At 45.9% G+C, this 24,293-nt stretch overlaps 1 protein-coding gene across 1 annotated transcript in view; it reads left to right on the top strand.

The window, feature by feature from the left end:
* CDH4 (cadherin 4) overlaps positions 1-24,293 on the top strand; it is a 1,291,203-nt gene that overhangs the window by 742,096 nt on the left and 524,814 nt on the right. The gene's annotated exons all lie outside the window — the stretch shown is intronic.

The following is a 24,293-nucleotide window of genomic DNA, read 5'->3' as shown; positions in this document are numbered from 1 at the left end:
TGTCTTGCCTTCAACCGAACCTGAGCAGCTTTCTTCCACTTGTAAAATGCTGTTAATTATTTTTAACTAGGATCTTAAATCCTTGAACATTTCCTGAATCATAAATGACAGACTATATTTTTCATACTAAACAGTCACATAAAGTAAACCCTCCCCCCAGATAATCCAAGTGGTAGTATAAAACTGTAGGAATTTTAGGGTCTTTTTTTTTTTTTGGTTGTTCATTCTTGCAAGAAACCTGATAGCAATTCAATTAGAAAATGCAAATGAGGTCACAGATTTACCTCCCGAGTGCTGAATTAGCCCCTGAGAAAATGGAGTGTTATTCTAGAATAACAGTAAATACTTAAGATAAAACTTCCTCATGCTGCTCTCATCCAACTGGCTATTTTTACAGTTGAGTGTGTTGATGGCGCCTGTGGGTATATTCTACAAAAAGGAGGAAGAAAGGAACTATTGTTTATGAAACAAATCATTTGGCCTTATAGCTCACGTCAGCATTTATGAAAAAGTTACACTTGAGCGGAATCACATTCCTGGGGGAAAGAGAGAGAACCCCTCCCACAAACACACACGCAAACACTCACACTCCACCTCCTTCCTTCACAGACCCCACCCCCAAAATCTCCAGGTATTTTCCAGCCCAGACTTGGCAACCCCATACCACTCTACAGGGTTGGAATTCTAGTAGGAGTTCATTTGCATATTAGGCAACACCCTGCTGGTGTAGCCAATCCTCCAAAAGCTTACAAGGCTCTTTTTTTGTAAGCTCTTGGAGGATTGGCTACATCAGGGGTGTGTGGCCTAATATGCAAAGGAGCTCCTGCTAGAATTCCACCCCTGCCACTCTGGATTGAGGAATTCCTAGAGATTTGAGAATGGAGTGTAGGGAGGGCAGAGTTTGGGGAGAGGAGGGACCTCAGGTGGGTATAATGCTGTAAAGGCCACACTCCAAAGGAGCCATTTCCCAGAGCATCTGACCTCAGTTGCAATTCTAGGAGATCCCCAGACCCTACCTGGAAGCCAGCAGCCATAGTGGGGAATCAGAATTGTACCAGCTGGGTACCCCCACCACCACCACCGTCACATATACATAGCACATGTGGACCAAAATTGCAATGGTAACAGAGTTCAATTTAAAATATTTAGGCCTGCTAGATTCGAGTACAGTAGCACCTTAAAGACCAACGATATTTTCAGGATATAAACTCTGGAAAGTCAAAGCTCCCTTCTCAGATACAATATTTAGGCCTGTTTGCCCTGGAAGTCTACACAGGAAGACCCAACTCAGTACACTTTCCCGGCTGAGTCACCCTGGCAGATGTTTGAGGGCAGTACCATGAGGCAGGTGCAGAGAGAAGAGAAGAGAAGAGAAGAGAAGAGAAGAGAAGAGAAGAGAAGGAGAGATTGGATTTATACTCCGCCCTTCACTACATGTAGGAGAGAGGAGCTGACAATCTCCTTTCCCTTCCCCTCCTCACAACAGACACCCTGTGAAGTGGGTGGGGCTGAGAGAGCTCTGATAGACACTGACCTTGAGCAGTACAGCTTCTGACAGAGTTATGATTGACCCAAGGTCACTCCAGCAGTTGCATGTGGAGGAGTGGGGAATCAAACCCGGTTCTCCCAGATAAGAGTCCGCACACTTAACCACTACACCAAACTGGTGCAGGGCTTGAGTCAGACAGCAGATCACCTTTCCACCCATATTTTAAATCCATGATTGTGTGTCCTCTCCTCTGCTGCCAACAGGAGCATCTCCCTCCCCTCCTCTAAGTGTCCTCAAAGAGAGCAGGGCCTTCCCAAACAAGAATGTAACATTCACTCAGATCTTCTCATGGTCACCTAAATTGTGTATCATTGTTCTTAAAACCTTCGTGCATCTACTCTATCGATACTGAGGGTTATGCCTAGGATGGACCATGTACCTTTGTCCACTGCCCTAGTGCCCCCCTCTTCATGTAGCGGTAGAACAAAGTTTGAGTCTGGGGCACCTTTAAGACCACCAAAGTTTTATTCAAAGTATGAGCTTTTATTTGCACACACACGTGTAAGTATGCGTGCACACAGAAGCTCATATCCTGAATAAAACTTTGGTGGTCTTAAAGGTGCCACTGGACTTTAACTTCATTATGTTGTTTCAGGCCAATATGGCTGCCCACCTGGATCTATCTTCATGTAGGAACAGAAAGGTCCCCTATGCAAGCACCAGTCGTTTCCGACTCTGGGGTGATGTTGCTTTCAGAACATTTTCACGGCAGACTTTTCACGGGGTGGTTTGCCATTGCCTCCCCCAGTTATCTACACTTTTCCTCCCAGCAAAGCTGGGTACTCATTTGACCGACCTCGGAAGGATGGAAGGCTGAGTCAACCTTGAGCTGGCTACCTGAAAACCTAGTTCCCACCGGGGATCGAACTCAGGTCGTGAGCAGAGCTTAGGACTGCAGTACTGCAGCTTTAACACTCTGTGCCATGGGGATCTTCTCATCTTCATGCAGAGATGTTACCAAATTCCTCCCCTGTGGAAATCTGAACCAGACTTGATGTTTCTTTTTAGAAGACGATGACTGCAGATTTATACCCCACCTTCCTCTCTGAATCAGAGACTCAGAGTGGCTTACAATCTCCTATATCCTCTCCCCCCACAACAGACACCCTGTGTGGTGGGTGGGGCTGAGAGGGCTCTCACAGCAGCTGTCCTTTCAAGGACAACTCCTGCGATAACTGTGGCTGACACAAGGCCATTCCAGCAGCTGCAAATGGAGGAATGGGGAATCAAACCCGGTTTTCCCAGATAAGAGTCCACACACTTAACCACTACACCAAACTGGCTCTTGAACAGGAAGAGGAAGATTTCTTCTTTTAGGAAGAAATCAGTCCTGGACCAGACTAGGGATATACTGAACTTAGGAGGGATTTTGGTTCCATTCTGCAGGTGTCCAGGCCTTGCAGATGTTGGAGCTGTGGTATCAGGTTGAAACAAGGTCTATGCCAGATCAGCTCTAGTGCACTTTGAAACAAAACACCAGCAATCTCAATTTATGTGGAATAGTGTTGCCAGACCTCCCGCCTATCTTTGCTGTCACAATACATACATACACACATACCGTACATACTTTACCAGTCTATGTGCTGGCAGTTCATTTCCAGGAACAACCTGGAAGTGACAATGAATAGCTCTAGGAGTCACCAGAAACTCTATGGTAAAACCATCTTGTTTCTGGAAATTCCTAGAGCTCCCCTTGTCACTACTAGGGATTGTGCCTGGAAGTGTGGGGGTGAGCTGCAGCTCAACAACAAGCATCTGCTTGTCAAGCTCAAGCATCTGCTTGTCATGCAGAAGGTCCCAGGTTCAGTTCCCAGCATCTCTATTCGGAAGGACTTGCTAGATGTCGTAGACTTGCAAAATGTAGTAGGGGATGAGAACGACTTTTCCCTGGGTTCCTGGAGAACTACTGCCAGTCCAAGTAGACAATACTGACTTTGATGCATCGATGGCCTAATTCAGTACAAGGAAGCTTCACGTGCTTCACATGACGGCAACCCTATTGTGAAGTGAGGCCGAATACAGCTCTCAGGTTAGACAAATTGCCAGCGGCAACCTCTGCCCATTATATTCACTTCACTTTATTTATTTATTTGTTCTTATTTTATTAGATTTATATCCCGCCCTCCCCGCCGAAGCAGGCTTTGTTGCTCATTCGAACCCTGCGCCCGCATAAATGCATCTGACCAAGGCTATTCAAATCTCTCGCCGCGAGCATGAGCCAGCGTTACTAGCGCGACCTGGAAAAAGATCAGTAGGCGACTGTCCCCTCCCACCTCCTCTGGCATATACTATACTCATAAATGTTTCCATTTGCCCACAAATCTTTGACACAATCCCCATTTGTTCAAGACATCGGCTATTAAAGAGGCAATATTCTAATGGAGGGAAGGTTCAGAAATGTATTAAAATCTCACCCCCAAGGTGAAATTTCATTCACCTCCCCATCTTTCATAAGACTGAGCCACCCACACACCAATAAATCACTTGGCTCTAACAAAAGAAAACAGGACAGAGAGAGCCACGTTTACCTACCTGTTATGTATGCATCTGCCCTGGCTGATCAAGGGCCTTGACCTCTGTTTTCTTGTTACCAAAGCCTTATTCAAGTGCATCAAAAGGATGGTGTAAACAAAGGAGCAAAAAACCCCACACTGCAGCTATGGTAATTCCTCTTCTTGATTGCATGAAAATAGGTGATTCACTAAAGGTACATTGGGGAGGGCTGGAACCTTGAAAAAAAGATTTATAAGGAAGGAACTTAATTCCAAAACATCATTGTTAAAAAAAATCAACCCTATTTTTCATCACTTCTTGGCAGACGGTGACTGCAGAACCATCGTGGATGGGAATGTAAAACTGCCTCCCAAAAGTGGTGGCGGGGAGAGCCCTGAAGTCACAGTTGACTTACAGTGCCCTTGTAAGGCTGGAGTCCCCAGCTGTTTTGAGCTTGCAAGCACATAGGGAATTCTGACACAGCATGATAGGCGCATCAACAAAATGGCTGCCACAAATTGGTTGCCACAGGAGACAGAGCCTGCCGCAAAATGGCTGCCACAGCCTAACTTCAGTAGCACAGTGTAGTTCCTTGTGCTAAGATGGCATCTGCTGCAAAAGTAACTTTTTTTAAAAAATCTGCCCAGCCAATCAAATCTCAAATAGTCAATCAGAATCCATTAGGGTTGCCAAATCCAATTCAAGAAATATCTGGGGACTTTGGGGGTGGAGCCAGGAGACTTTGGGGGTGGAGCCAGGAGACATTAGGGGTGGAGCCAAGATCAAGGCTGTGACAAGCATAATTGAACTCCAAAGGGAGTTCTGGCCATCACATTTAAAGGGACGGCACACCTTTTCAATTCCTTCCTTCCTTCCATAGGAACTAATGAAGGATAGGGGCACCTTCTTTTGGGGCTCATAGAATTGGACCCCCTGGTCCAAACTTTTTGAAACTTGGGGGGGTATTTTGGGGAGAGGCACTAGATGCTATACTGAAAATTTGGTGCCCCTAACCCAAAAAACAGCCCTCCCAGAGCCCCAGATACCCGTGGATCAATTTTCCATGATTTTCTATGGGAATAAATCTCCATAGGGAATAATAGAGTTCCCAGCAGACATTTCCCTCCCCCCACTTTCTAATGACCCTGAAGCAGGGGGAGGGTCTCCAAACCGGGGGATCCCCTGCCCCCACCTGGGGATTGGCAACCCTAGAATCCATGCTGGGCAAAAGCCCTTCCTGTCCCACCTGCTTCCTAATAACACTTGGTGGGTACCAGAAAAGTTGGTGGCCCCTTATAGAGTTATCAAAGCAAGAGATGAACAGGTGCCATTGCCTGTCTCTGCATAGAAACCATGGACTTCCTTGGAGGTCTCCTATTCAAGTACTTAAACTAGGGTTGTCCCTGCTTAGCTTCTGATTCTGACAAGATTGGGCTAGCTTGGCCATACAGATCTGGGCCCTCAAACACTACGTATTTTGTAATCCAGGGGATAAAAAGTTTCACAGAATTGTTATAAGATCATAAGAGTCTCTTTGGAGCAGGGGTGTCAAACATGCAGTCCGGGGGCTGAATCAGACCCCCAGAGGGCTCCTATCAGGCCCCCAAGCAACTGGTTGTCATCTGCTTCCTTCTCCCTCTCTCTTGTTTCCTTCTGCATCACAGCTTGCTTTGCAAGGCTTGCTCAATCGTACAGGAGCTACAAAAGTAAAGCCTCTATTTTTTTTTCCATTGGCTGAGGCTCCTGTCTTGAAGAGGAAGAGGGGAGGGAGAGCTTGCTTTGCCAGACTCTCTCAACTGCACAACAGAGCTACTGAGTCAAGCCACTATTGGCTGAGACTCCCCACCCCATGGTCCCCTGGGGAAGGAGGGAAAGAGCCAGAGCTTCCTTTGCTCAGTTCCTGGATCCCACAGGAGAGATACAAAGAAAGCACCTTTAAGACCAATGAGTGCTAATGTTTCAAGTATGTTGTAAGTTTTGTTTTGTTTTTTGTTTTTTTAAAAACCATTGTGTTTGTCTGTGTTCTTTATAAAGTTTATATCTCTGCTAAAAGGTCAAGGTAGTCCCCTGTGCAAGCACCAGTCATTTTCGACTCTGGGGTGATGCTATTTTCACAACGTTTTCACGGCAGACTTTTTACGGGGTGGTTTGCCATTGCCTTCCCCAGTCCTCTACACTTTCCCCCCAGCAAGCGGGGTACTCATTTGACCGACCTCGGAAGGATGGAAGGCTGAGTTAACCTCGAGCTGGCTACCTAGTCTTAAATAGGTACACATATGGACCGGCCCAACATGGCTTGGCCTGACAAGGTCTCATTTATGTCAGATCCGGCCCTCACAACAAATGAGTTTGACAATCCTGCTTTGGAGGATTCAACAGCACCAGAGCTCCCACACATGTTCTAGTCATCCCTTCTCATTGCAGTGTTGCTTCTAAGCTGAGTTAGTGTGAACTAGCTCGCAGTTTTTTAAGCCTACGGCTCACACATTTTTTTCTTAACTCAGGAAAAATGGCCCCCTAGTGAACTAATGGATGCAGTCGCTCACGGCTTTAATGCCAGTAGCTCATAAGGCAGAATTTTTGCTCACAAGCAAGAAGAAGTATTGATAATTCATCTTTTGAGTTGCAGTTGCGATCTCCAAATGGTACCTGATTTCGGAGATGCCTTGTAGAAATCCTTAGCACGTGGTTTATTGGAGGTACCAGCCTTCAAGTCTCAACTCCCTTCCCAAGTTCTCAGAAAGTTAAATCTCAGACAGGGGAGTTGGTGAATTGCCCCTAGTATTGATGGGTGCACTTGAGTACTAAAGCATTGTGCAGTTTACCATTTTGCATACCATGGTTCTGGCCATTTGTTTTCTGTTGCTGTTAATCTATTGCAGGACCCTTCTCTTTCCTTTAATGTCATTTTTTACTGTATTTATGTCTTTATGGTGCTGTTAGCTTTTAATTGTTTTGTAATCTGCCTCTGTGAGGAAGGCAGACTATAAAGTGAGTAAATGAATGTATAAGAATATATGAGTAGCAGCCATAATAGCACAGACTAGCCTGATCTTGCCAGAACTGAGAAGAGAAGCTGGATTGGTACTTGGACAGAATACCACCAAGCAATGCTCCAACTAAGCTGCAGAGTCTTGCGAGCAAAAATTCTACTTTGTGAGCTAACTGGCATTAAAGATGTGAGCTACTGCATAAATTATTGTGCTCTGGGGCCATTTTTCCAGAGCTAAGACAAAAAGGTATGAGCTGGAGGCTAAAAAACTGTGAGCTAGCTCATGCTAACTCAGCTTAGAGGGAAGACTGCCACCAAGTAAGACTTAGGTTGCTCTCTGAGAAAGGCAACAGAAAACCACCAATGCCCATCTTTTGCCTTGAAAAATCTCATGAGGCTGAATTTCATGGGGTCACCATGAGTCATTTATGACTTGATGGCACACTTGACCTTTGAGAAAATCAGAAGAGCCCTGCTGGATCAAACCAGTTGTCCATCTTGTCCAGAATTCTGTCTCACACAGTGGTCAACCAGTTCCCCAGCAGACCAACAACAGGGCATAGAGGCCAAGAGGCCTTCCCCTGATGTTGCCTTCAGGCGCTGCGATTCAGAGGTTGACTGCCTCTGAACATGGAAGTTTCCTCTAGTCACCATGGCATGTAGCTACTGATAGACCGTGACTAAATCTGTGAATCTGCCTATTTCCCATTTTAAAGCTGTCTGTTCCCGTTGCCATCACCACATCCACTGGAAACTAATTCCACATTTTAATCACTCATTGAAGAAGAAGAAGAGATTGGCTTTATACCCCGCCTTTCACTACCAGAAGGAGCCTCAGAGTGGCTTACAATCTCCTTTCCCTTCCCCTCCCCACAACATACACTCTGTGAGGTAGGCGGGGCTGAGAAAGCTCTGACAGAAACATCTCTGAGAGAAACTGTGGCTGACCCAAGGTCACATCAGCAGGTGCATGTAGAGGAGTGGGGAATCAAACCTAGTTCTCCTAGATAATTGTCCAGGCACTTAACCTGTGACCCGGATACCAGTGGAATGGTGAGGGTCAGTAGGTCTCACAGAGGTGGGGGTAATGGAGGAACAGGCAGTTCCAGCGTTATTGGGCCAGGACGTGTTGGCCGGCCAGTACACCATTGATGTAGTAACAAAGCAGCCAGACCCTCTGAGGAAAGTGGGAGGAGGAAGGAAACTTCAAGGAAGCCAACTCACCACCAACCAGGGAAGTGGAGTAAAGAAGCATTACCCTTAAATAAATGAGTGACAGTATGTTTTATAATTTTTAATGCACCTCTCATGAATGTCCCTTTCTTGTATCCAGTTTTTTTTTGGGGGAACTGGCAGTGTGAGAGTTGCATTGTGAAGACAAACCCCATCATGCTGAAAAATAAACTGTAATTTTCAGGAGCTGAAAAATTAGATCAAGGTCTCTTAGCAGTGCAATCCTAACCAGAATTATGCCCTTCGAAACCCACTGACTTCAATAGACTCAGGAATGCAGCTGTGGTTAGGAGTGTTCTGTAAATTTCATCTCAGTATCCGTTTTGACAGTGAGTTTTATCAGTGCCTCCTCTGAGCAAGGATAGTGTCAGGAAACACACACACACACCCTGCTGAAAGTAGAACATTTTACAAAACTTTTTGACACTTGGAAACTTCTCGCAAAGATTCCAAACTGTCTCCTCTTGGCATGTATTTGTGACGGATTGTATCAGCGAATATTAACAGCCGGGCTGTCCCTTCTGGAACTCTTCCAGATACTATCAAGAAATTTAACAACGACAAATGTCAAAAAGGCTATAGATATGCCTACAAGTTTTGGCAGGAGCTTCACTTAGTTCCCTGGTTGCAGGACTTATGCAGATAACGGGAAACTTACTTCTTCTTGGGAGGCCTTTGAGGAAAACTGTGCTTCAGTTTCTGCCATTACACTCTTCCAGTGGCACCATTTTTCTGCTTTGCTGATTCTTAATTTGCTCGTCTTGCTAGTTTAATCTTTTTTGTTTGATTTTATTGTGTTTTCCCCTTCTTTGAGAGCTGCTCAGTGAAGGAATTCTGTCCAGATTGACAGGATGTAATTTTACAGAATCATAGAGTGGGAAGGGGCCATACAGACCATCTAGTCCAGGGGTGCTGAACTCATTTGTTATGAGGGCCGGGTCTGACATAAATGAGACCTTGTTGGGCCGGGCCATGTCAGGTTGGGCCATGTTTGTACGTATTTAAGATTAGATAGCAGAGATATAAACTTTATAAAGGACACAGACAAACACAATTAAAGATTTAAAAAAAAAAACCTTAAAACATGCTTATTTCTCCTATGGAATTCAGGGAACTGGACAAAGGAAGCTATGGCTCTTTCCTTCCTTCCCCAGGGGACAGGGGAGGGAGGAGGCTCAGCCAATAGAGAGGATTGCCTCAGTAGCTTTGCTGTGTGATTGAGAGAGCCTGGAAAAACAAGCCTTCCTCCACCCAAGAGGCCATTATCAAAAACAAGCTCTGCCTTCCACCCTTTCTTCCCAAGGGAGGAGCCTCAGCCAATGGAGAAAATAGAGGTTTTGCTCTGTAGCTCCTGTAAAATTGAGCAAGTCTTGAAAAGCAAGTTGAGATGCAGAAGGAAGCAATAAAGAGGGAGAAGGAAGTAAACAAGAGCCAGTTGCTCGGGGGCCTGATAGGAGCCCTCTGAGGGCCTGATTCTGCCCCCAGACTGCATGTTTGACACCCCTGATCTAGTCCATGCAGGATCATCCTAAAGCATCTCCAACAAATAATCATCCAGCTGTGTTTTGAAGACTGCCAATGAAGGGGAGCTCACCACCTTCCTAGGCAGCTGGTTCCACCTCTGAACTACTCTGACTATAAAAAAAAAAAAATCCTAATATCCAGCCAGTACCTTTCTGCTTGTAATTTCAGCCCATTGCTTCGGGTCCTAACCAAAAAATAACTATAGAACAGGAGTCCCCAACATATTGCCCAGGGGCACCATGGTGGCAGCCAACACCTTTCCTGGCATATGCCAAGTATTTTTAGAAAGCAGGCAGGTCCAGGTGGGCCTTTTGTCCAGAATAGGGTTAACAGGTGAGGATGACAAACCAGGTGAGGGGGACTTACCAGGAAACTGCCAGAGAGGGGAGGAAAGAAGTGCGATTGAACTCCAGAGTGAGTTCCTGGTGAGCTGCCCTCACATCTAAAGGGACCCCGTTCCTTTTAAATGCCTTTCTTCCTTTGGAAATAATGGAGCAGGGGGGCACCTTCTTTTGGGGTTCACAGAATTGGACCCCCTGGTCCAATCTTTTTGAAACTTTTTTTTCAAGAGAGACACCAGATGCTATGCTGAAAATTTGGTGTCTCTCCCTAAAAAAACCCCAGAACAAAAACAGGGCCCCACCAGTCCCAGATAGCCACGGATTGATTCTCCATTATATTGCATGGTGGTTGGGATCCGTCTCCATAGGGTATAATGGAGTGCCCAGCAGACATTCCTCCCAGCTTTCTGAATAACCCTGATGGTATCAGAGCCCCAGATATCCACAGATCAATTTTCCATTATACTTTATGGGAATTGGTCTCCATATGGTATAATGGAGTGCCCAGCAGACATCCCCCCCCAGCTTTCTGAATAACCCTGAAGTGGAGGGAGAGTCTCCAAACCTAGGGATCCTCTGCTCCCAAATGGGGATTCCCAATCCACATAAGGGTACTGTGTGAAGCCACAAAAACAAAAAGCCAAAGTCCACGGCCCGTGACTGCAACAATTTACTGGAAAATGATATAATGATTACCAAAATACTTTCAAAACACTATTCATATTATGTAAATGATACACACACAAGCTGAGTTGAGAACAAGCACTCATAATCAGGAGTGATCAACGCAAACGCTTATATATTCAATAGCGGATATCCGCTCCAATTCCTGCTGTTCACATGGATCCAAGCAGCATCCAGTATCATTGATTCTGTACGTTGTCTGAAAGTTCAAAGTCCCAGATTGTTGTACAAAGATGTGCTGTGCAACGGCACACCGGTAAAGCACCGTTTCCCAGATGGCTTCCTCAGGCGCATGCGTGTTATAGAGACTGTGTGACTCGTGATATAATCAGTTTATACATCGTCAAGCCAATTGGGGATTGGCAACCCTAGCTGTGACCTGGTAGGCTGCTGGTGACAAGCTTGCGAGATGGCCTTAGATGGCCATTCTAAGGATGCCAACCTCCAGGTGAGACCTGGGGATCCCCCAGAATTACAGCTCATCTCCAGACTTCAGAGGTCAGTTCCCCTGGAGAAAATGGACCTTTTAGAGGGTAGAATCTATGACATTCTACCCTGCTGGCAATCCTACCACTCACCCCCCTCCACACCAGTGGCCAGGGAGGACCTGGTAACCCTCAACCATGCTGCCTCTAAGCTTCAGTCCCTCTGCCTCTGCCCCCTTTGCCCATTCCATCCTGCCCTGGGGTGGCCAGACTGCACCTCAGGAGTCACATGTGGCTATTTCACATGTATTGTTTGGCTCCCAAAGCCCCCACCACCCCACTGACTGGCTTGGAGAAAGTATTTCTCTCTTTAAATCATTTCGCCAAGCCAGTGGGCAGCCTGGCATTTAAAGTTAAGAGTTGCTTTCTACCTCTACTCCCCTCCCCCCATTTATTTTCCTCTCTCCCTCTCTCCCTCCCTCCCTCCCCTCACTCCCTCCCTCCTGTCTTGTGCCTCTCAAATGTCTGACGTTCACGTCTTGCAGCTCTGAAAATCTGAACACTTATTCTGTGTGGCTCTTACATTAAGCAAGTTTGGCCACCCCAGGTCCAGCCGTTGTTGTGAGTGCCATTGAATTGCTTTGCATATGGGAAGGGAAAGGCTAAGTACTACAATGCTGTGACATGGCATTAGGTTGTTTTAAGGGCAAAAATTGCTGCACTTACAGTTTTTTTTTTTTTTTTTAAATAGGCAGTTGGAAAATAAAGGAAGAAAAAGGGTTTTCGGGATTTATTTATTTATTTATTTGAAGGAGGAAAGAAGATTAAAGGCCATTAGCCGAGGACAGTGATTACTGCAGAAGGGCCTATTGGAGAAAGGGCCCCAGGTTCAGTCCCTGGCATTGCCAATGCATAAATGCAGTGGGCAGTGGAGGGGGTGGGACTTCCAAATCCTGACGGGGAGATTCGTGGAGGTTGCAGATGGAGCCTGGGGAGGACAAGGACCTTAGTGAGGTACAATGCAATTGAATCTGCCCTCCAAAACATCAACAATTTTGTCCAGGGAAACTGATTTCTGCAGTCTGCAGATGATCTGTGATTCTGAGGGATCCCCAGGTCCCACTTGGAGGTTGGCATCTCTAATCCTGGCAGCCTAGAGCAGACAATATAGAGCGTTATCAAAGAGTTCAGGTTTTCACGGCTGGCATCATCATTAGGGTTTGTAGCATCTTTCGGGCTCAAGTGCCATGTTCTACTGGAGAAAGTTTTTCTTCCCGATGTTTCGTTCTCAGCTGCGGAGAACATCCTCAGTGGCGTTGCAGCCGGAGCAGGCGTTCTTTCAACCCCTGGAGTCTACAAAATACCCTGCTCCTGTGGTGCAGTCTATGTTGGCACTACCCAACGCAGTATCAACACCCGCCTCACCGAACACAAGAGACACTGTCGCTTGTTTCAGCCAGAAAAATCAGCTGTCGCTGAACATGCACTTCAAGAAGGAGACCACGTCATCCACTTTGAAAGAACTGAAGTCCTTTCTACGGTCTCACATTATCACACCTGCCTGAACAGAGAAGCTATTGAGGTTTACAAACACCAGCACAACTTTAACAGAAAGGAAGAAGGCATTTCCATCCGCCATTCTTGGAATCCAGCTCTGCAAAACACCCTACAGACTACAAATTGCAGAAGGTCACAGAACAACCAGCACATTCCAGAGAACAATCAGCACAATCAACAACCATCTTCCTTATCTTCACACCCCTTCCAACCCTCCCAGCAATCAACACAGAACAATGGTCACATTCCACAGCCAGTTTCCTTATCACCATCCTTCCAGGAAGCCCCACCAAACAATGGGTACATTCACAAACCAATTGCCCTCTCACCACACCCCCTCCAGCCTAGAAATAGCAGCTCTCCAGCAGCCCTGGCCTCACTCAATGCACAGCAGCCAAGAAGGTCAGAGCGCCTGCTCCGACTGCAACGCCACTGAGGATGTTCTCCGCAGCTGAGAATGAAACGTCTGGAAGAAAAACTTTCTCCAGTAGAACACGGCACTTGAGCCCGAAAGATTCTACAAACCCTAATATAGAGCGTGCTGGGCTAGTGAGCAAGGCAGTTCTGTTTCTTTACTTGTGACAAACATCACCCATACCGTACTTTTTTCCACAGTGGGACCCAAAGAGGCTGACAGTCTTTTCCCCTCCATTTTTATCCTCACAACACCCTAGTGAGACTGGGAGAATGCGGCTAGCCTAAGGTCACCCAGCGGGCTTCCATGGTAGAATAGAGATTCAAACCTGGGTCTCCTGGTCCAGCACTTTAACCGTTACTCCACACTGGCCCTCAGTCATCTGTTTGTATAAGCCATGCTTGTAATTTACATGATATTGGATTCATATCCCACCCTCCACTCCGAATCTCAGAGCCTCAGAATCTCAGAATCTTGCCCTTTCAAGGACAACAGCTGCCAGAGGTATGGCTGACTCAAGGCCATTCCAGCAGCTGCAAGTGGAGGAGTGGGGAATCAAACCTGGTTCTCCCAGATAGGAGTCCGCACATTTAACCACTACACCAAACTGACCAGTGCCACTGTTTGCCTTTGAAAGAAGCAGTGATCAAACATACTGGGATAGCCACTTCAGGAAACATTTCTAGGAGGAAGGGAACCAAATGGAGCCAGTGGATAGGGCCTTGGTGCCTCACTTGTGATGCAACCAGGTGCAAATGTTACCGTCGCCCCTGGCTTATATATTATTGTGCTCGTGTTCCATATCCATGAAGCCCTTGTTGCTAAATGGCCTGACTTTGTTATCTATGAGAAGATCGATTTCTGAAGCAGGGCTGCCAAACCAGTTAAAGAAGCAGTGGGAGGGGGGGAAAAGTAAAAAACAAACAAACTGGCACCATCGCATATGGCACTGTGTCACTTCCATTAAAAAAAAACACAAGTGGCATAGAGTTGCTCTAGGAATCTGTGGGATCTCTATGGTTTTACCATAGAGTTTCTCAGCAAATCCTAGAGCTATCTATTGTCACTCCCAGTTCTTTCATCTTAACATGATTGTAATACTGGTCCCCCCCCCCCCACTGTGTCCCTCCCCTCAATTTCCCTGCAGGTTTCCAGTCTCAGCCTGGCAGTCCTGTTCTGAAGCCAGATATACTCCTGGTCCCCAGAATCTTGTGGACAGAATAGAATGAGCCCAAAGAATATGGAACTTTGCCCCTTCTGGTTTGATATATGACCCCCCCCCCCCCTTACAGTGTCAGATTTGCAGAGTGCACAGTTTGCAAGCCTTGTGCTGTCTTTTCTGTTATCACAAGATGTCTGTGTTAGAGTCTCTCACTCAGTCTTTTCCCTGTCTGTCAACCCACAGATCCCATGCACGCTTGCCAAAATTGACAATTTTTTCTTGCTAATTGACTCTAATGTGAGCTGCTGTATGCAGCCCCACTGTTAACTGAGATCACCCCTCCTTGAATGCAATGAATTTCTCGCTTAACTAGCTGATTAAATATATATATATATATATATATATTTCATACCGCAATTGTGTTCTGTTCCATAAACGGGGAAGTAATTTTACCTAATGAGTTCCTAAGCAAACAGAACAGTCTTGATGGCGTGCCACTGGTTTTGATAAAGGTCGCAAATGTGCCGGTGCCACTGTTTGCCTTTGGATGGAGCAGTGATCAAACAGTTTGATCTGGTACTTCAGACAGCCTGTTTGGATTGGTTCCTGTTTGCTTCCAAAACGAAGAGACTTTTCTGGAGCAAAGATGTGTGCATGTATGCGCATACTCGTGTGTGTAATTGTTGTTCCTTCCCGGCGCCGTTCATTATTTTTGAAGTGGGAGTCCACTGCCCAGTTCCCATTTCTTTGTCAATTAGCACATGCCATTTATGCAGACACATTAATTTAATGCCCCTGTTGAAGCACTGCGCACAGTGGAAGATCTTTATGCTAAAATGCCTAGGTTTTTGTGTGTATGTGTTTTTCCCCAGGGCACTTTGACGCAAATCGTTCCTGAATAGCAATTTGTGTTTTGATGCTAATGGGACGTGATGTGAAGCGCCCTTTGATTAAATTTGCCAGGGAACTTATGACTGTTTGTAAATATGGCTGATAGGTAGCCATAATAGCTTTCTGATGGGAAGAACAGAACCCGGATTATGGATGGGGTGGGACAGTAATAGCATTCTAACCAGGGTTGCAAACCTCAGAGTGGTCGTTGGAGATCTCCTGGGATTTCAACTGTGGACAGAGATCAGGTCACTTGGAGAAAACCACCTCTCTGCAAGGTAGACTCTATGGCATTGTACTCTGTGGAGGTCCTGCCCCCCTCTCCAAACCCCACCCACCACAGGCTCTCACCCTCCCCATATTTCCAGATATTTTCAAAACCAGAGCTTGCAACCACTAGAAGTCCTAAAACAGACAATGGCTTAGCTTCAATAGAGCTAGAGCAAGTCAAGGACTCAAATGAGGGAAATACAATGCCAAGGCCTTTGTGACTGTTGTTGACTCTCTCTTGCAAATTCGGCAGTGACCTAAAAGCAAAAGCAACAGTTACTAAGGTGAGAAACATATAAATACATTCTGCTTTTGTTTTGCAAGGTTTTTTATTAGTCCTGCACACCAAGGCCAAAGGAAAACTTCATCTTTTTGCTTAAAAAAATCCAGACATGCTTTTTTTTTTTTTTTAAGCATGAGAGAAAATGAAAATATTCTTGTTAATTTCCTGTATAATCACCAGTGGCAGCGCAATCTATCCACAGAGTAGAACCGGTGCATAATGTTTGATCCCCCATCCCTTTATTTTCCACTGTTATTATCTTGGGAGGGGAGTGAGGCAGAATGCTATCAAAGCTGATTTTGAGTTGTCATTCCGATTTCGACTAAATTGTTCACATTTCATTTCTCCTCACACTTTGCTTATCTACTTTTTTAAAAAATCACATATTGCTCTCGATTTCTGTCAGAGGGGCCCGCAGGTGGTTTACAAAATAGACAACAATCCACCCAAAACCAGATTAAAATTTTAAAAGCCAGGTTAAAATACATGATTTGTGTCACCAGTGGACAAAATTGTCACAAAGCCGGCTTCAGATACACTTAATCAAAACCACTCTTTTAACAGCCCCTTAAAGTTTTTTTTAAAAGTTAAAAAAGATGTAGAAATACTCCTGACCTCTAAGGAGAACCCATCCTGCAATGTTGGGGCTACTGTGGGAAAAATCAGAGAATGGTCAGCAATTATTGTCCCCTATTCTAGGACAGGGGTTTCCAACCTCTTGCGGGCACTGGGCACCTTTGGAGTTCTGACACAGCATGGTTGGTGCGACCGCAAAATGGCTCCAAGAAAATGGGTGTTGCATGAAGCAGAGCCAGCCACAAAATGGCTGCCACAGCTTACTTTTAGTCACACAGTGAAGATCCTTGTACTATGCTGTAGTGGTTAAGAGCAAGCGGGCTCTGATCTGTAGTGGTTAAGAGCAAGCGGCCTCCCCTTCCACATGCAGCCAGCTGGGTGACCTTGGGCCAGTCACAGTTCTCTCTGAGCTCTTCTCAGCCCCACCTACCTCACAAGGTGCCTGTTGCGGGAAGAGAACAGGAAGGGCAATTGTAAACCACTTCGAAACTCGTTAAGGTAGAGAAAAGCAGGACATAAAAAGCCACTCTTGAGATCCATTATGGTATTAAGAGTGGTGGACTCTAATCAGGAGAACTGGGTTCAATTCCCTACTCCTCCACATGAAGCCAGATGAGTGACCTTGGGCCAGTCACAGTTCTCTCAGAGCTCTTTCAGCCCCACCTGCCTCACAAGGTGTCTGTTGTGGGAAGAGGAAAAGAAGGTGATTGTAAGCCACTTTGAGATTCCTTAGGGCAGAGAAAAATGGGGTATAAAAACCTCCTCCTCTTCTCCTTCTACTGCTACAAGGTATAAAAAAGAAGTGAAAATTGTTAAGATTAGCAGGCTGGGGAACAAAAATGTTAGGGATAATGTCAATGTTTGGAAAACAGAACCACTTTATGCAGCCGTGATTGTTGATTCAGATAGCAAGAACAATATATTATCCTGAAGAACAGGAAACAGTTTGTTTTTGTTGTTGGATGCCACAGATCAGACCCACTAAAGTGATCTCTGCTGGTGGAAGAATCTCTTGAATCAGCATGAGGCCGCTTGCGCCAAGGGAAAACAGAATGGATCCCCGAGACCTGACCAATATTGATACCACTTTAATCCTCTTCCAAGGATCAAGCCACACCATCTCTTCTGTTCTGAATAACAGCTTATTTCCATCCCGAACAGTGGCATGATCCAAAAAGGGCCTTTTCAGCTGGTACACACAAACTCAGATAGTATATATTATGTAAATGTGCTGGTGATACGCTTGGCTGGATAATAGCGTCCAGATGTCTCTGCAGCCAGGGGCTGACTAATATCAAAGGCAGGTTGGCTGGAAGGGCCGAGCTGCCAGCTGGCTAGACTGGTTACTGCTAAGTGTAGCGTAAGGTGAAAGCTGGTATTGTTTCACACTCACTGGTTCCGCTTGCAGCCAAATGGAAATGCAGTGGCTCGGGAGTCTCTGCCTTGCTTTTGGAGGATGGGACTGCTGTTCTCTGGATTTGCCATTGCATTTCTGTGGTAAACATACAATTCTGCCTTGGCCCCTCTCCGTCAGTTCCCAGGCCATGTGCAATGAGATGATAAGCACCTGTGATTGCAAGATGGAGGGGTGGGGGGAGAGAGAAATGAGGCCCAGAGCTTTGGAGCTAGGGTTGCCAGTTTCCAGATCTCCTGGAATTGCAATTCATCTCCAGCTAGGGTTGCCATGTCCAACTCAGAAAATACCTGGGGACTTTGGAAGTGGAGCTTGGAGACTTTCCCATCCCCTAAAATAAATAAATAAAACTACAGCAGTTCAGTTCCCCTGAATACACTCTTCATTTCCTCATCCCCTTGCAGCTACGCTTCCACTAAATGAAAGTGAACACACATGCACACACCTTCGTGATCTCTCTGGGGCAATTTACTCGCCTTGCTGAATGTAACCATCTGCTGTATTTCAACCAACTTCTTCAGGAAAATGAAAGAAAGGGACTGAAAGCCAAGTGGCTCTGCCTCCTCACCTTACCCCCCTGCAGTGTTCCTCTTACAGATTTAAAGGCACACACAAATTTAGAAACTCAACCAGTCACAAGCCTTTTCTACTCTTGCTGAGAGTTGAAGGCACATGGTGGTTGTTGGGGCGTGGCTTCCCCCTGCCAGCCAGCTGGGTGGTGGTGGGGAGAGCCTGGAAAACTGAGGTATTCCCCTCTTGGACGTGGCAACTGGCAAGCCTATCTCCAACTGACAAAAATCAGAAGAATGTGCCTGTCCTGGAGGGTGGGCTTTATGCATTATGCCCCTACTGAGGGCCATCTCCAGGCTTCGTCCCAAAATCTCCAGGAATTTCCCAGCCTGGAATTGGCAACTTTATGTGGATCCAAAATTTCAGCAGGCTTCTGTACTTATGGAGTAAATATGGGCCATGTCGAACCAGAAGCTAGCAGGAGAACAGGCAGGGAAAGAACGAATATTCGGTAGTGCATGTTTGTGCATGTTTTAAATTATCCTGCTTCGATAAAAATCTGATCCCCAAGATGGCTCACGGTAAACAAAAAAAAAAATAAAAAGCTCAGATTTAATGTTTTGTATTCATACTAAAATATCAGCGCCCAAAGCTCATTAAAATTCGTAAAAACCACTAAGCTGCTTAAATGTAAAAAAATCCCAGCAGTTATTAGAAATAAAAAGCTTTAGGGGAAAAATCAGCTGAAGCAACTTTAAGAGAAGAACTCTGTGGCCGATTCCCCACTAGCCTTGCTGCGGTCTCGTGCTTCTGCCCAATTCTGCACATGGTGCCTCGGAGCCGTGACTTGCCCCGCCTCTTTCCCAAGTTCTCTCCGTGGCTGTAGGATTTTTTGAAAACCGGATTTTGAAGCTGCAGAGAGAACTTGAGAAAGAGGTGGGGCAAGTCGCAGCTCCAAGGCAGCGTGTGCAAAATTGGGCAGAAGTACTGCGGGGAATCTTGAGAGTCCCTTGGGCTGCAAGAAGATCCAATCAGTCAGTCCTAAGGGGAATCAACCCAGACTGTTCCCTGGAAGGTCAGATGCTGAACCTCAACTACTTTGGCCACCAAATGAGAAGGGAGCACTCACTGGAGAAGATCCTGATGCTGGGAAACACAGAAGGCAAAAGAAGAAGGGGATGGCAAAAGATGAGATGGCTGGACAGCGTTACTGATGTAACAAACATGAATTTGAGCAGGCTTTGGAGGATGGTGGAAGACAGGAGGGCCTGGCGTGACTTGGTCCATGGGGCTGCAAAGAGTCGGACTCGACTGTGCGATTGAACAACAAACTGCGGGGAAAAGGAGCGTAAGACTGCAGCAAGACTAGTGGGGAATCGGCCTAGGTGTGTGTGTGTGTGTGTTGTGAATTGAGGCTCACTTATCACGCCCTAGTCTGAAGTAGTGGACCATAACAGGGTTTGTTCTAGACTTTGGGGTGCCTTGAGGAAACACTACCTGAATCCACTGCCTGCTGTGACTGCCACCCAGTCTACACCTCCCCCCCCCCAAGTTGTGCTCCTTCCTTCCACCTGTCTTCTTTCCTCATGTGCTCACAGGTTATCCCCCACTTGCTCACGCATCCTCCTACCACTCTCTTGCACCTCCAATCCACACTTTTGGCTGTGCATGTCACCCAGTGCCTCCAAGGAAAAGGCTTACAGGCAGGGTACACCTGTGATGGTCAATGAGGGTCACTAGATCAGGCATTGTGTCAACTGAACTTCTGCACACAAAAATCAGAGTGTCTACATTTTCCTCCCAGGGCATCACTTCAGCTTGGAAAAGTGTGGCTTGAAGATTTCCCCCTTTGGATCATTTTCAGTTTTAGCCTTAGTCACCTTCCTAATGAGAAACATATTGACAACAAGGAAAAAGGAAGTCAGTGTCATACTTAATACCCAGGGCTTTTCTTTGAGCAGGAAGACACAGAAGCACAGTTCCAGCTGGCTTGGCATCAGGAGGTGTGGCCTAATATGCAAATGAGTTCCTGCTGGTCTTTTTCTACAGAAAAGCCCACTTAACGCTTACCCCCACTAAACATAAACCCTTGTCATTATTATTATTATTATTATTATTATTATTATTATTATTATTATTATTATTATTATTACTATTATTATTATTATTATTATTATTATTATTATTTATTTTGTCAAAGGCACAGTAGACCTTTGTCATCCAGGCAAGTGCTCCCCTCTCCCTTTGGAGCTTCTGGGCACCTTTTGAATTCTGACACAGTGTGGTGGGTGCAGCTACAAAACAGCTACCACAAAATGGCTGCCACAGAAGTCGGAGCCAGCCACAAGATAGCTGCTGTGGCTTACCTTCTATTATTTTAAAAAATCTTCACAGCCTATGAAATCTCCAGTGGCCAATCAGAAGCTGGGAAAATGTCCCATCTGGCCCCACCCACTTTCAGAAAAATACTTGGCAGGCATCATGATGCCCACTGGCATCATGCATCATGATGCCCACTGTCACTATTTTGGGGGGCCCACTCTATATTATGAAAAGCACTTTACAGGGAGATGGGGGAAGAATCCTTAGAAAAGGTCCAGATCACCCTGTTACCTGGCATGCAAACAGTCGCTCTCAAAGTCACATTAATGATCTGTTCTAATGCTGGAAAACCTCATTAGGAGTGACCAAGATGTTCCACTTACTTGCCACCAAAGATTTCCAAATAAATGAAACAGCCAGGGCCTTATGGAGCCGAGATTAATTATTTCAGGATCCAAGGGGCTTTGGGATTCATGCTAATTCTCAAGTCTCTCTTGAGCTCTGCTTCATTCCCCTGTGTAAACTCGCCAAGGCGCAAAATTATTTGGCCCTCCCTTCCTCATTTGTCTCTTCCTCTCGCATGCCAATTATCAAAAAACCTGACCCGGACCTCTGCTCGCGGAAAGTCCCCCCAGTTGGGAATTGCAAGCCGATTTTTAGAAGCGGTCAGTTTCACTCGGCAAGAGTCGGGTGTATGTTTAGGTCTCGCGGATACATAAATGCATTCCATACCTCTGGATGTCCTCTTATATTAATGGTGTCTCTTGCTAATGAGGAAAAGAAAAGCACATTCCACAGGAGGCGTTAAGCATGAACAACAAAGTGTGAGACAGGAGGGAGGCTGAGCAGATTTCACAAATACTCTTGATGCACGAAGGCATTGCAAACTTAGAGATGCCATGGTCTGATGGACAGTATATCTGGCTTGCGCCAAGGAGATCTCTTGTCAGAGATTCCCTGGATTGGAGCCCTTCCTCCCGCTTCAGGGCTATCAGAAAGCAGGGGGAAATGGCCACCAGGAGCTCCTCGCTGCCAAGGAATTACTCTCTCAACCATGCAAGAAGTCAGATATAGCATATGTCTGTATCACCCGGAAGTGACCTAGGCACTTCAATGATACTGGTTTGGGGGCAAAACTCTATGGTAGAATTAGCTTCAAGCTTAGAATTTTGTCCCAAAACCAGAACAATCCCCCCTGATGTTCCCAACTTGCCTGCATCGCTTCCAGGTGACATAGGCCTGTTGCCGCTGACATCCCCGATGTTCCTACGTCTTCCCTCCACTTTCCCAGAGCATCCTGGGAAGTCCCCCGCTAGCTTGTCCTTTGGATCTGGCAAACCTAATCCTGTTAGACAGAATTTCTGTCTGAGATGTTGAAGAGTTACTGTTATAGTTACACATAATCTTACTCCCTGATGTTTTGTGGTTGGTTTTGCTTCTTCCTGTGGGAGCCATTTTGGGTTTGCGTCCCCTGATATCAGAATTCTAAAGGTACCTGCAGGCACCAAAAGGTTGGAATCCCCTTCTCTTAAGGCCATGCAAGGAAGCTCACATTTCCAGCCTTAGATGGAGGAGTCTTTGTTTCTTCATACAGATGCCAAGTCCAGCCCATCCTGCTTCTTCATACTGCTTACCATTCCCAAGAACCAGAGATATTGCTGAACTCTGCTAATTGCTTGCTCAAAAACTGAGCTCTGCTCCACTAATTAAAGTCAGAAGTGTTATGAGGGAAGCTGATGTTGACCCAAGAGTTCTTTTCCTCATAACTATAAAATAATTGTTTTCCTCTCTGTTTTTGTGTCTGGAGACCAAACTTGTCTTTGTGGTGTCAGGCTGGACTCGCTTAGCCAGAGATATCCTCTTAAGGGAAATGACAATCCAGTAGTTCCACACTTAGCTGAAAACAGGCCCATGGAACACTGTGAGACTTTCCCCCCAAGTATTTATACGCTGGATCTGATTAAAGTAGTGGCAACAGAAGAAGTTCCATGCAGTTCCAAAACCTGTAAACACCATGATCCGCTAACAGTGGATCAGAAGAGAAGTGGTCCACATGTCCCAAAGTCAGAACATAAGTACAGCCTACTGTTATCAGATGACCGGTCCATCTAGTCCAGCACACGGTTTCACACTGCAGCCAACCAGTTTGGTGTAGTCAGAGACGGTTTGGTGTAGCAGTTAAGAGCAGCAGACTCCAATCTGGAGGTTTGGTTCCCCACTCCTCTACATGCCGGGGTCTTGACAGCAGGGTGATCTTGGCCCAGTCACAGTTCTCTCAGAGCTCTCTCAGCCTCACCTACTTCACAGGGTGTCTGTTGTGGGAAGAGGAAGGGAAGGTGATTGTAAGCCTCTCCAAGACTCCTTTGGGTAGTAAAGGGTGGGGTATAAATCCAGCTCTTCTTCTTCAGTGGCTTTGACTAACAGGGCATCGAAGCTGAGGCCCTCCTTTCCTGCTACCCCCCAGCAGTGGTATTCAGAGGTTTGCTGCCTCTACATATGCTGTCTGCCTTCAGTCACTATGGCTAGTAGCCATTGACGGACCTTCTCCAATAATCTGACAAGCCATCTTTTAATGCTATCTAAGCTTGTGCCCATCACTACCTCCACAGGCAGTAAATTACTCGGTGCAATTACTCGTTGAGTAAAGAAGTATTTCCTCTTGTCTGTCCTGAGTCCATCTCCCAACAATTTCATTGGGTGGTCCAAGTCTGGTATTACAGGAGTGGCTCTTGAAGCCCCCACCACCTCATTGGCCAGCTTGGAGAAGGCCTTTGTCTCTTTAAATCACTTCTCCAAGCCAAGCCATTTAAAGTTGAAGTTGCTTTCTTTCCACCTCTCCCTTATTCCTTCCTCCCCCATCTGTTTCCTTCCTTCCTTCCTTCCTTCCTTCCTTCCTTCCTTCCTTCCTTCCTTCCTTCCTTCCTTCCTTCCTTCCTTCCTTCCTTCCTTCCTTCCTTCCTTCCTTCCTTCCTGTCTTGTGGCTCTCAAACATCTGTTCATGTCTTGGGCCTCTCTACCATCTGACACCTATTCTGTGTGGCTCTAACATTAAGCAACCCTTGTCCAAAGGGTCACCATAAGTCAGCTGTGACTTTCCACCACTCAGATGTAGCCAATCCACCTGGAGCTTACAAGGCTCTTTTTTTTTTTTGTAAGCTCTTGGAGGATTGGCTATATCAGGGGTGCGTGACCTAATATGCAAAGGAGCTCCTGCTAGAATTCCACCCCTGGTTATAATTATATCATTATGTCATTCTTCCCCTGATAGCATTGGGTGGAATCCATTTCTGAGGACCGACTGTTCTATCAACCCATTTTGAATACTGCACATTCGGACGAGAGCCCTCACATGAGGGATCTCATTCAACGACCTTCTGTCCCACATGCTATTGAATTGCATCATTTGCTATTGTGCAATCCCCCCTGAGCCACAGAGAGAAAGGCGGGCTATGAATAAAGGAAATAAAAAAAATACATCCCATTCTGCAATAACTTTTTAAAAAAGGTCATTTTAACATTCCAAGCTAGTGAGGCACTCTGGGGCGGGTAAGTTTGTGGGCTGTTTCGTTTGGTCCCAGTGATGGATTATATTTATTAGAAATCTGCAGATTTCATCCTCCGAGGGGGCTGATAAAGCTTCCTGCCGCTGGCA

The sequence above is a fragment of the Heteronotia binoei genome, chromosome 2 (assembly GCF_032191835.1).
Source record: "Heteronotia binoei isolate CCM8104 ecotype False Entrance Well chromosome 2, APGP_CSIRO_Hbin_v1, whole genome shotgun sequence".
NCBI lineage: Eukaryota > Metazoa > Chordata > Lepidosauria > Squamata > Gekkonidae > Heteronotia > Heteronotia binoei.
Note: the sequence above shows the minus strand (reverse complement) of the source record. Positions and strands in the feature narration are given on the sequence as shown.